We start from the raw sequence: 10,933 nt of genomic DNA on the forward strand, positions 1-10,933 counted from the left end.
ACTTTTGGCTTAGGTCTCTCTCCTACGATGTGGGCTGTACACATCAATAAACTGTTTTTCTCTTGATAATCCGTCTTTTTGTTAAAGAATCCCAGCTGAAAATCTAAGACGGGTAGAGGTAAAGTTTTGCCTCTCCTAAAGTACCAAAGATGAAGAGTCAAGAGACAAAAAGGGAAAAAAAAAGGTGGGGGATGGTTCCTGTATCTATGTAAAGAGAAAGGCAGACTGGGGATTTTTAAACAAAGTGGCAGTATCAAGACAGGAAAAAGTATTTCTGGGTGATGTTGGATTCTTATGTACAGGCCATGAACTGTCAGCCAACTACACTTACTAGGTTGTGAGTTCCTTGATGGCAAAAGAACACTTCTAATTTATCTAATAATGTTTGAAATAGGGCTTTATACAGAGTAAGTATTTAGTGTTTGTTAAATTGCAATGTTTGTTAAAACGCACAGTGGTTGATAATAAACTAAGGACTGGATGCAACCTAAGTGTCCATCAAGAAGGGACTGGTTTGGGCTTCCCTGGTGGCGCAGTGGTTGAGAGTCCGCCTGCCGATGCAGGGGACACGGGTTCGTGCCCCGGTCCGGGAAGATCCCACATGCCGCGGAGCGGCTGGGCCCATGAGCCATGGCCGCTGAGCCTGCGCGTCTGGAGCCTGTGCTCCGCAACGGGAGAGGCCACAACAGCGAGAGGCCCGCATACCGCAAAAAAAAAAAAAAAAGAAGGGACTGGTTAAATAAATGGATACTTTCAAACTGTTATAATAGTGAAGTATGTTTACATAGACTGTTATAAAATTATCTCCAGAGTACAGTATTAAGTGAAAAAAGCAATATGTAGAATATCCTTATGAAGTCCAAGAAAATTAATCTCATCATGCCACTTACATTAAGAAGTTCAGGGCTTCCCTGGTGGCGCAGTGGTTGAGAGTCCGCCTGCCGATGCAGGGGACGCGGGTTCGTGCCCCGGTCCGGGAAAATCCCACATGCCGCGGAGCAGCTGGGCCCGTGAGCCATGGCCACTGAGCCTGTGCGTCCGGAGCCTGTGCTCCGCAACAGGAGAGGCCACAGCAGTGAGAGGCCCGCATACCGCAAAAAAAAAAAAAAAAAAAAAGTTAACGAGCCCTGGTCCGGGAAGATCCCACATGCCGCAGAGCGGCTGGGCCCGTGAGCCATGGCCGCTGAGGCTGCGCGTCCGGAGCCTGTGCTCCGCAACGGGAGAGGCCACAACAGTGAGAGGCCCAAGTACCGCAAAAAAAAAAAAAAAAAGAAGTTCATAGGAAAAATACCAAATGGACATCCTCTGGCATACAATATTTTGTGCCATACCCTTTTTGCAGTAGGCTAAAAATTTCCCCTAAATCATAAAACTCTAGGTTCTAATCTGGAAGAGTTAAACCAATTTTTGTAAACAGTGAAAATCTTTTTGTACTGTATTAAAATTCATCAATAAAATGGTGTTTATTTACATTAATTATAGTGGTGATTGCTTACGGCTGTGCCGGATAATATAGTCCAGGCTCAGGCTCTATTTTTAGACAACTGCTCTGAGGATCATTAGACACCTGTCCTATTTAGCAGCTGGAATAGTTAAGCATCATAGTGCTTTTAAAATAGCAGACAAGCCAACCACAAAGACATATTTTAAACAAGGGAGTTTTAGTATTGAAGATCATGATTTGAATTCTTTCAATGCTATCTTAATAAAAGTATTTTAAGCTCTAAGATATGATCCAAGCAAAGTCAGATGGAGAAAAAGGTGGATTTGCCTGAAATCAAATGAAAATAAAAAGTTCTTCCCCACCTCTCCACTTCTATACCTTGGTTTTAGTACCTAGAATCAAGTAAGAATGAACTTGGGTCCCATAAAATTCACATTACAATGGAGAAGGGAAATTTTTAATAACTCTAATATGCCAAGGTGTCTTTTAGGCTGAAAAGAATCTTCAGAGATCTAGTCTAACTTCAATACCCTTGTTTTACAGAACAGGAAACTGGGGCTCAGAATGTTAATGTGACGGTCCCAATGTGGATTCTAAAGACTGTCCAAAGAATCATGGTAAAAATGAGATTCAACATGACTTGTAATACTATATATAAAATAAGTAAACAGCAAGGACCTCCTCTATAAAACAGGGAAATATACTCAATATCACGTAATAATCTATAATGGAAAAGAATCTGAAAAAGAATATATATATATATATTTGGTATATATATATATATATATATACCAAATTATATATATACCAATATATATATACACCTATATATATATACCAAATTATATATATACCTATATATATATCAATATATATATATACCAAATTATATATATACCAATATATATCTATCCATCTATCTATATATATATATTTGGTATATATATATATATATATATATATATATATATATACCAAATTACTGTGCTGTACACTCGAATCTAACACAACATTGTAAATTAACTATATTTCAATATAAAAAAACCATAATGTGACTTGTATTTCTCACCCAGCCCCAGGGTAAGTGAGCATGGTAATCCATCCTCATTTGATGGAGACTGGGTTACAAGTAGGTATGTAGCCCAGCATCAGTCAAACAAATATAAGGGAAATTTTCTATGGGGGATGGTTTCTGGAAGAGATTTATCTGTAATAAGAAGAAAAACAATGATGAGGACTACATTTTCTTCTGGCTGTGAATGCAATAGTTTCAAGATGCAATTCCTGGAGCTACAATAGCCATACTGAAACCTTCTATGACAAGCATTAGAATGAAAAGTCAACCCATTGAGGTTGAAAGGAAAGATGCAAAGAACGGTGGCTACCAATAGCATTGTTGAACTGCTGCACCCAAGTAGGGGTACTTACCTTTAGACTTCTTATTATCTGACATCATTAAATGTCCTTAATATTGAAATATTGATAAACTGATAAACAAGTATTGTGCGACTTACAATCAAATGCAGTCCTGTCTTCTACAGGGCCATAAAAACCAAGTCTAGGTAATTGATTTATTTGTACTTGACTGTGAACCCTTAGAAAGCAGGGACTGTGACTTTTCTTTGAAACCACAGAAACCAGCAGAGTCTAGGAAAAAAAATAGGTCTCAGAATGTTTGCTGTCATGGGATTACAAATGGCACAGCCACTTTGGAAAATAGTTCTGGTAGTTTCTTATAAAGTTATGCATAAGCTTACCATGTGATCCAGGATTTTCACTCCTAAGAATCTACCCAAGAAAGTGAAAACATATATTCACACAAAGATTTGTACACAGATGTTCATAGCAGTGTTATTCACAATAGCCCCCAACTGGAAACAACACAAATGTTCTTCAGCTGGCGAATGATTAAACAAAACGGTATATCCATATATGGAAGAGTATTCAGCGATAAAAAGGAATAAAATACTGATAAATGTTACAGTATAGATGAACCTCAAAAACATTTTCTTAGTGAAAGAAATCAGGCACAAAGGACTCTATATTGTGTGATTCAATTTGCATAAAATGTCCAGAATAGGCAAATTTATAAAGTCAAAATTGATCAGTGATTACCTGGGGCTGGAAGTAGGAATAGGGGTTGACTGCAAATAAGCACAAAGGAATTCTTTTTGGAGGGGTAGGTGATCGAAATGTTTTAGAACTGGATTGTGGGAAGGGTTACACAACTCTATAAATTTACTAAAAATCATTGAATTGTATACTTTCAATGGGAAAAATTTATGGTGTGTAAATTATACCCCAACAAAGCTGTTAAAAATAAAAATGTGTTGCATTATTGAAATAAATAAAAAATTTTATTGTTATTGAAATACATAAAATCACTCAGTCAAGGATTTGATGCAGGCAACTGTTTACTTAGTAGTGCATAAAGTACCCAGTAGTGCAGAAGGCATGAAGGTGCAAAGATGTTGCCTTCCAGTGGGTTAAGAGACATTGTTGTGGCTGAAAAATTATAACAGTTCAGCCCAAAGTGAATGAGGCAGATAAAAGAGTACTAAAAGTTCAAAGCAAGAAATAATCATTGATAGCTGGATTTTAAGGAAGATACTCTGAAGATGCAGAACTTCAACCAGGCTTGGAAGAAAAAGAAGTATCTGGGGCAGAACAGGAAGCTGTTTACCATACTCTGGCAGCAGAAAAACAAATTAGGGAAGGGAAAACATACAATGTTAAATGTTACGTCCGGTGTTTTAGTTTGTGTTCAAAACGGGCTATTTACAGTTATTTAGGTTTCAAAGTAATATTCAAAAAAATTTTAACAATGTTTTCTTAAGCCTTTGAGATCAACATCCAAATCTTCCACTTAAAATTCTAATTGTTATATAAAACAGGAAAAACCATTTTCATATATTCCTTTATTAATGTTCAACTAACTTCTGTTGAACAGATTAAAATCACGTAAGAAGTTCTGTTTAAATACTTAGTTAATTACATTTTGTCTCACATTCTAAATTATACATTTAATAAATCTGAGTTTTGGTAAGCATTTCAAATGCCTGAACAGACACATTTACAGCCCAACAAGAAAGATCTCCCTCAGCTCCTACGTAACTCTTACAAATATAATAAATTATATCTACAAAAAATATGAATCACAATTGTCCTAGTGTCCTTAAATAGTACAAAACTGATGTTTTAAATTATTCCAATTTTATTATATTTTCCACTTAAGTCACATGTCTAAACCAAATACATATTTCAAATGGATGTCACATGTGTAATCTCTCAGATTAGGTAACAAATACACACATTTTCCTAATGATTGTGTAAAATGTTCTTATATAAAGGTAAATTACCATGGGCTTGATTTATTTCATTGTATTCATATTTAACTTTAAAATCTTCCTGAATATCAAGACATTTAATTAATGGCGATTTATCACCTTAGGTAGAATGAAGTGATTAATTCAAAGTTCTAGGACTTTGATACAGTTACTCATAGCTCAGAAATTTAAGCCTAGAAAGTGGGACTTGAGATCTACATATCCATTATTTTGCTGAAACCACAAGTGGACTTACCATTTTTATATAAACTGTGTTAACGAGCCCATGCCATTCATGAAGTCAATTTTAATCCCCGAACTGGGATATCTCAAATTCTGTACCCTCATCCTGGTTGCAATTAACTTCCTTCATGCTTTGATTCTATTAATCGCTTTACTGCATCATGAGATGCTGCAAACTTTTCTATTCATTTAGTCCTGATTGGATCTTGCCTGCCTCTCATACTTTGTTCTGGCTCTAGACATGACCTATAATCTTTTTAATGACACAACTGGCTTTGCAGAGGATCTGGCCCACAGTGTCCTATGTCTTTTACCAGAAATCTCTTACCAAGGAAGAGGTGCTAAAGAAGGTCTGATATAGATGGCCAACAGGCACATGAAAAGATGCTCAACATTGCTAATTATTAGAGAAATGCAAGTCAAAACTACAATGACATATTACCTCACACAGGTCAGAATGGCCATCATCAAAAAGTTTACAAATAATAAATGCTGGAGAGGTTGTAGGGAAAAGGGAACCCTCCTACACTGTTGGTGGGAATGTAAATTGGTATAGCCACTGTGGAAAACAACATGGAAGTTCCTTAAAAAACTAAAAATAGAGCTACCATATGATCCAGCAATCCCACTCCTGGGCATATATCCAGAAAAGATGAAAACTCTAATTCAAAAAGATAAATGCACCCCAATGTTCATAGCAGCAGTATTTACAATAGCCAAGACATGGAAACAACCTAAGTGTCCACTGAAAGGTGAATGGATAAAGAAGATGTGGTACATATATATACACATATATATATATATACAATGAATGGATAAAGAATGGATGAATGGATAAAGAAGATGTGGTGTGTATATATATATATACACACACACACACACATATACAATGGAATATTACTCAGCCATAAAAATGAATGAAATAATGCCATTTGCAACAACATGGATGGACCTAGAGATTATCATACTAAGTGAAGTAAGTCAGACAGAGAAAGACAAATATCATATGATATCATTTATATGTAGAATCTAAAATATGATACAGGGACTTCCCTGGAGGTTCCATGGTTAAGACTCCGCCCTTCCACTGCAGGGTGCACAGGTTCAATCCCTGATCAGGGAACTAAGATCCCGCATGGGTGCGGCCCAAAATATAAAAAATAAATAAATTAATTAATAAAACTAAATATGATACAAATGAACTTATTTACAAAACAGAAATAGACTCACAGACACAGAAAACAAACATATAGTTACCAAAGGGGAAAGGGGGAAGGGATAAATTAGGAATTTGGGGTTAACAGATACACACTACTGTGTATAAAAGAGATAAATAACAAGGACTTACTGTATAGCACAGGGAACTATATTCAATATCTTGTAATAACCTATAATATAAAAGAATCTGAAAAAGAATATATATATATATATATATATATATATATATATAACTGAATCACTTTGCTGTACACCTGAAACATTGTAAATCAACTATACTTCAATTTTTTTTAAAAAAGGAGAAGGAGGTCTGTAAGGTCATGAAATTGAGGTCCAGGTCATGGAAAGCTCAAGGTGGAAGGTAATCTACAGTGTTGGAACAGTCAGAATAGAAGTCAGGCAGAGAGCAAGGTCAAGGGGGCCAAGGAAGACTTCACTGAGAGAAATGATAATAGCTGCCTACAGAGGATGCAGAGCTATGAGAATGTGGTCCTAAAGGAGAAATGACTCTATTCAAAGTCTCTGGAAAATTCATGACAGAAAATCTAGGGTAACGCCATGCCCACTTGTGGAAACTATGTGGTGAAGATGAAGATGTACAAGGTTACAGAGACTCAGAGATTTAGAATGAGCCTAAGGTTTACTAATGAAGATGTAAAAAGCATTAGGGTTGATGGCAAAGGTAAAGTGAAGAAAGAAACTTGATCCCAGAGGTCCAGCAATGGAGCAGCGAGAGCCCCATGGCAAAAAGTCCCAAGTTAACTAACATTCTGTACAATCCAAGGATCTAAGCAACCAGTCAGTTACCCCTTTGTTTCAAGTGATATCTGAAACATCAAAAATCCCAACTATAACAAAAACTGAGAAAGTACAGCTACTTTAGAGCTGGTGGTGATGTGGGTATTTGATCTATGGCAACTTTAAAACTGGTTTTGTTGAAAATAAAGTTATGGGAATGTTATAAAATGATATCCCTGTTCTTTTCTGCATTTACTAATCTCATCCATATTTAAATTTATATTCCAAAATTGGTCTGCCCTGTCTTTTATAAACTTACAAATGCTTCTGAATTAGGTGGCCTGTGTTTCAAAATGAAAAACTAAAATGCAGAGGTTAGGAAACTTCTCATTTTCCATAGAATTCCTAGCAGAAAAGAAGAGGAACAACTATTGGCACTCAACTTGTTTCCCTAATCGTTATATGGCATTATCACCCCATCCTTAATTCGAGTGTATTTGTTAGAAATTTATCAGGAACAAGCAAAGACAAATTTAACCTGACCTTTGTCGAAAAATCAACTATATTTTTGGTGCAAATTTTAGTTCCAAATAGAGTTTCCATATTTAGCAAGTACAACTATGAAATACTTAGTTAAATTTGAAATACAGATAAACAACTGTTCTTTTGGTCTCATGTCACAAACATTCCATGGGACATAGTTATACTAAAAAGTCATCCATTGTTTATTTAAAATTCAAATTTAATTGGGTGTGCTGAATTTTACCTGGCAACACTAGTTCTAAAGTGAGTGGTTTAGCGACTTGAAATCAATGGGCCATGAAACAGGAGTATTTGACAAATACCACTAATAAAGGTAATAACCTAATCCAAGCTACTAATCTCCTTCCCTTCTCTACCCTTCACTCCTATCCCTGTAATACAGGTTTTTAAAAATATTTATTTATTTGTTATTTATTTATCTGGCTGCATCCGGTCTTAGTTGTGGCCCTCAGGATTTTTGTTTTGGCTCATGGGCTTCTCTCTAGCTGTGGCATGCAGGCTCAGTAGTTGTGGCATGCGGGATCTTAGTTCCCCAGCCAGGGATGGAACCCACGTTCCCTGCATTGGAAGGCAGATTCTTAACCACTGGACCACCAAGGAAGTCCCATCCCTGTAATATAGTTTAAATTTAATCCATATTTTTATACAGCCAATCAGAGACTCAAGTGAGTAGTAACTCTGAAAAGCAGCTTGTCTCTAACAGAAAATCAATCCTTTAACCAGTCAGAGAAGGCATTCTAGATGAAAATTCCTCATTTATTTACATCAATATTTTAGCTTATAAAATAACAATAGTTTATACATAGTTGTTACAACCTACTAAATCAGCTAAAACTTTGCCTGTTGTTTTTTCCTTTTTTTAGTTTTGTTTTGTTTGGTTTGGTTTGGCCACGCCGTGCAGCTTATGGGATCTTAGTTTCCCAGACCAGGGATTGAACCCTGGCCCTCAGCAGTGAAAGCACAGAGTCCTAACCACTGCACCGCCAGGGAATTCCCAAATTTTGCCTGTTTAATAACTGATTTACATGTCATATAAATGAAAATAAGTAACAGTAGATTACTGACTTCAGATTAATTGAAATTAAAGCACAAAATACTGAATTCATTATGTGTCAGTAATAAAAAATCATCCCCATTAAACGTAAGGTGTCAAATGCTTGAGAGTAAATGAAATTCCTGAAAGAAGGGCATGAAGAGAAGACAGAATGTTCATGATTATCAGTACAGACAGGGAGAGGAGAGGAATAAAAGCATTAGCAAATGAATGTCTACCAAGGTATGGTAGGCAGAATAATGAACTCCCTCCCCCAAATATGTCCATGCCCTAGTCCCCAGAATCGGTGAATATATTTCCTTACTTGGCAAAAGGGACTCTGCAGATGGGATTAAATTTAAGGATCTTGAAATGGGGAAATTTTCCTGGATTATTAGGTGGACACAAACTAATCACATGAGTCTTTAAAACTAGAGAACCTTTCCTTGCTGCACAGAACCAGAGAGATGGCAGCATGAGAAGGACTCAACACAGTCGCTGGCTTTGAAGATGGTGGAAGGGGCCAGGAGCCAAGGAATGCATGTAGTCCTGAGAAGCTAGAAATAGCAAGGAAATGGATTCTTCCTTAGAGTTGCCAGAGAGAAACTCAGCACTGTCAACACCTTTATTTTAGCGCAGTGAGACCGGTGTCTGGCTTAATAAATAAACATAAATTTATATTGTTTTAAACTACTACATTTGTGGTAATTTGTTAAGGCAGCTATAATACAAATTTAACACATAAGGCTTGACTCTTTCCACTTAAAACACGTATAGAATTCGAGATTAGGCAGTTCACAGGGATGGTCTCAGTGTATGGAACTCAGTGAAAACATAAAAGAATTTTCTCTTGATATCTGGATGCGGATTTGCATGCTGTCTCCCACTGATGATCACACCGTCTCCACTAATTTACAGAGTTCCCAAGCGTTGTCAAAATACCCCACTTTTTTGCTTTGGAATCTACCCATGTGGCTATGGTGACATATATTATTTTTAAGTCACAAAATAAAATTCAAAAAAGAGGGGTATTCCAACTAATATTTAAGTTCTGAAAGCAGAAAATAGTTCAAAATTTTATTTCCTAGGAAGACTTGCATTCTATTAAACATATACCAGAAACTCACAACTTTAAATGATGTTTTAAAGAAAAGATTTCTATGTGGGTGTGAATAATGTCATTTAATATGTGAATAATAAAATTCTTAAATTTCTATTTTTTAGAAAATATTAACATTCTATCATAGAATTTATGTTACAAAGGACCTTAAAGATAAAATAATCCAGCATCATTCATTTATTAAGCAAATGCCTTTTTACCCATTTTCATGTGACATAAAAACGAACTGCCTTAACAAAATGAAGACAGAATTCTTAATTGGATGACAGTAGTATGAATAATTCAATAGAAGCAAGGAATTTTAGTACGGATGCATTGATGCACTTCTAAAGCTAGGAAAACCTTGTCTGTTGTCTGTAAAATTTCTCAGTTAAATTGGAGAAAACCCACTCAGCAATAGAATGAACATTGAGAACTTTAATCCCAGATGATGAATTGGTTAAAGAATTTGGTGGCAGGTTATTAAATAATTTTTATTCACTAGCAGAACACAGCTGCACTATGGCAAAAATCTATCTGACTTAAAATTGATGTATTTGCTAACAAAGAGAATGTAATTTACAAGCAAGTCTAGAAATTAGCAGGTTAACACCATATCTTTTCAACATCTACATTCTCTTCTTTATGGATGGATTCAGCACCGTTTTTAAGAAAAGCCCTCAAAATTTGACTTCTCTCCAGCTTCCTTGCCAAGAACAGATGAATGTAACATGACACTGTTTCTAACTATGAATGAATGCCACACACAAAACATGATATTTACCAATGGAAAGTATATACTTTTCAAATACATCCGGGAATTATATAAACAAAACACAGCCAGTCAGTGTTGATTCAGAGGGCGTGCTTTTGAATAACGTTTTGTCTGCACTTTTGGCTTTTCTTGGCTTTTCTGCTCACCTAACTTTCCTTTCTTGTCTTCCTTTCTCAACATTACAAAGATTTTTAGTTTATTCTAGAGTACTCATCGTTGCCCAGCTTATAATTTCAAGCTAAGCATGACTCAGAATGCCCTTGATTTTTAACCTTCCACAGCCTTTGGTTACCTAAAGGTTACCTCTTTCCGATGTCCTTATCAGTCCGCTAACGTCAGGAAACGAATCCTACATTTTAATGATTTTCCTCAGAAAAGTGAAGACAACTGTTAGGTAGTCAGTCTGAAGCACTTGTAGTTTGAATATAAACCAGGTGCTTCTTATATTTCAGTTCTTTTTTTCCTTATCTGTATTCATTCAGCAGCTGATGAAACTACTATATCTTCCAAATTA

This window comes from Pseudorca crassidens, chromosome 3, assembly GCF_039906515.1.
Source record: "Pseudorca crassidens isolate mPseCra1 chromosome 3, mPseCra1.hap1, whole genome shotgun sequence".
Classification (NCBI taxonomy): Eukaryota; Metazoa; Chordata; class Mammalia; order Artiodactyla; family Delphinidae; genus Pseudorca; species Pseudorca crassidens.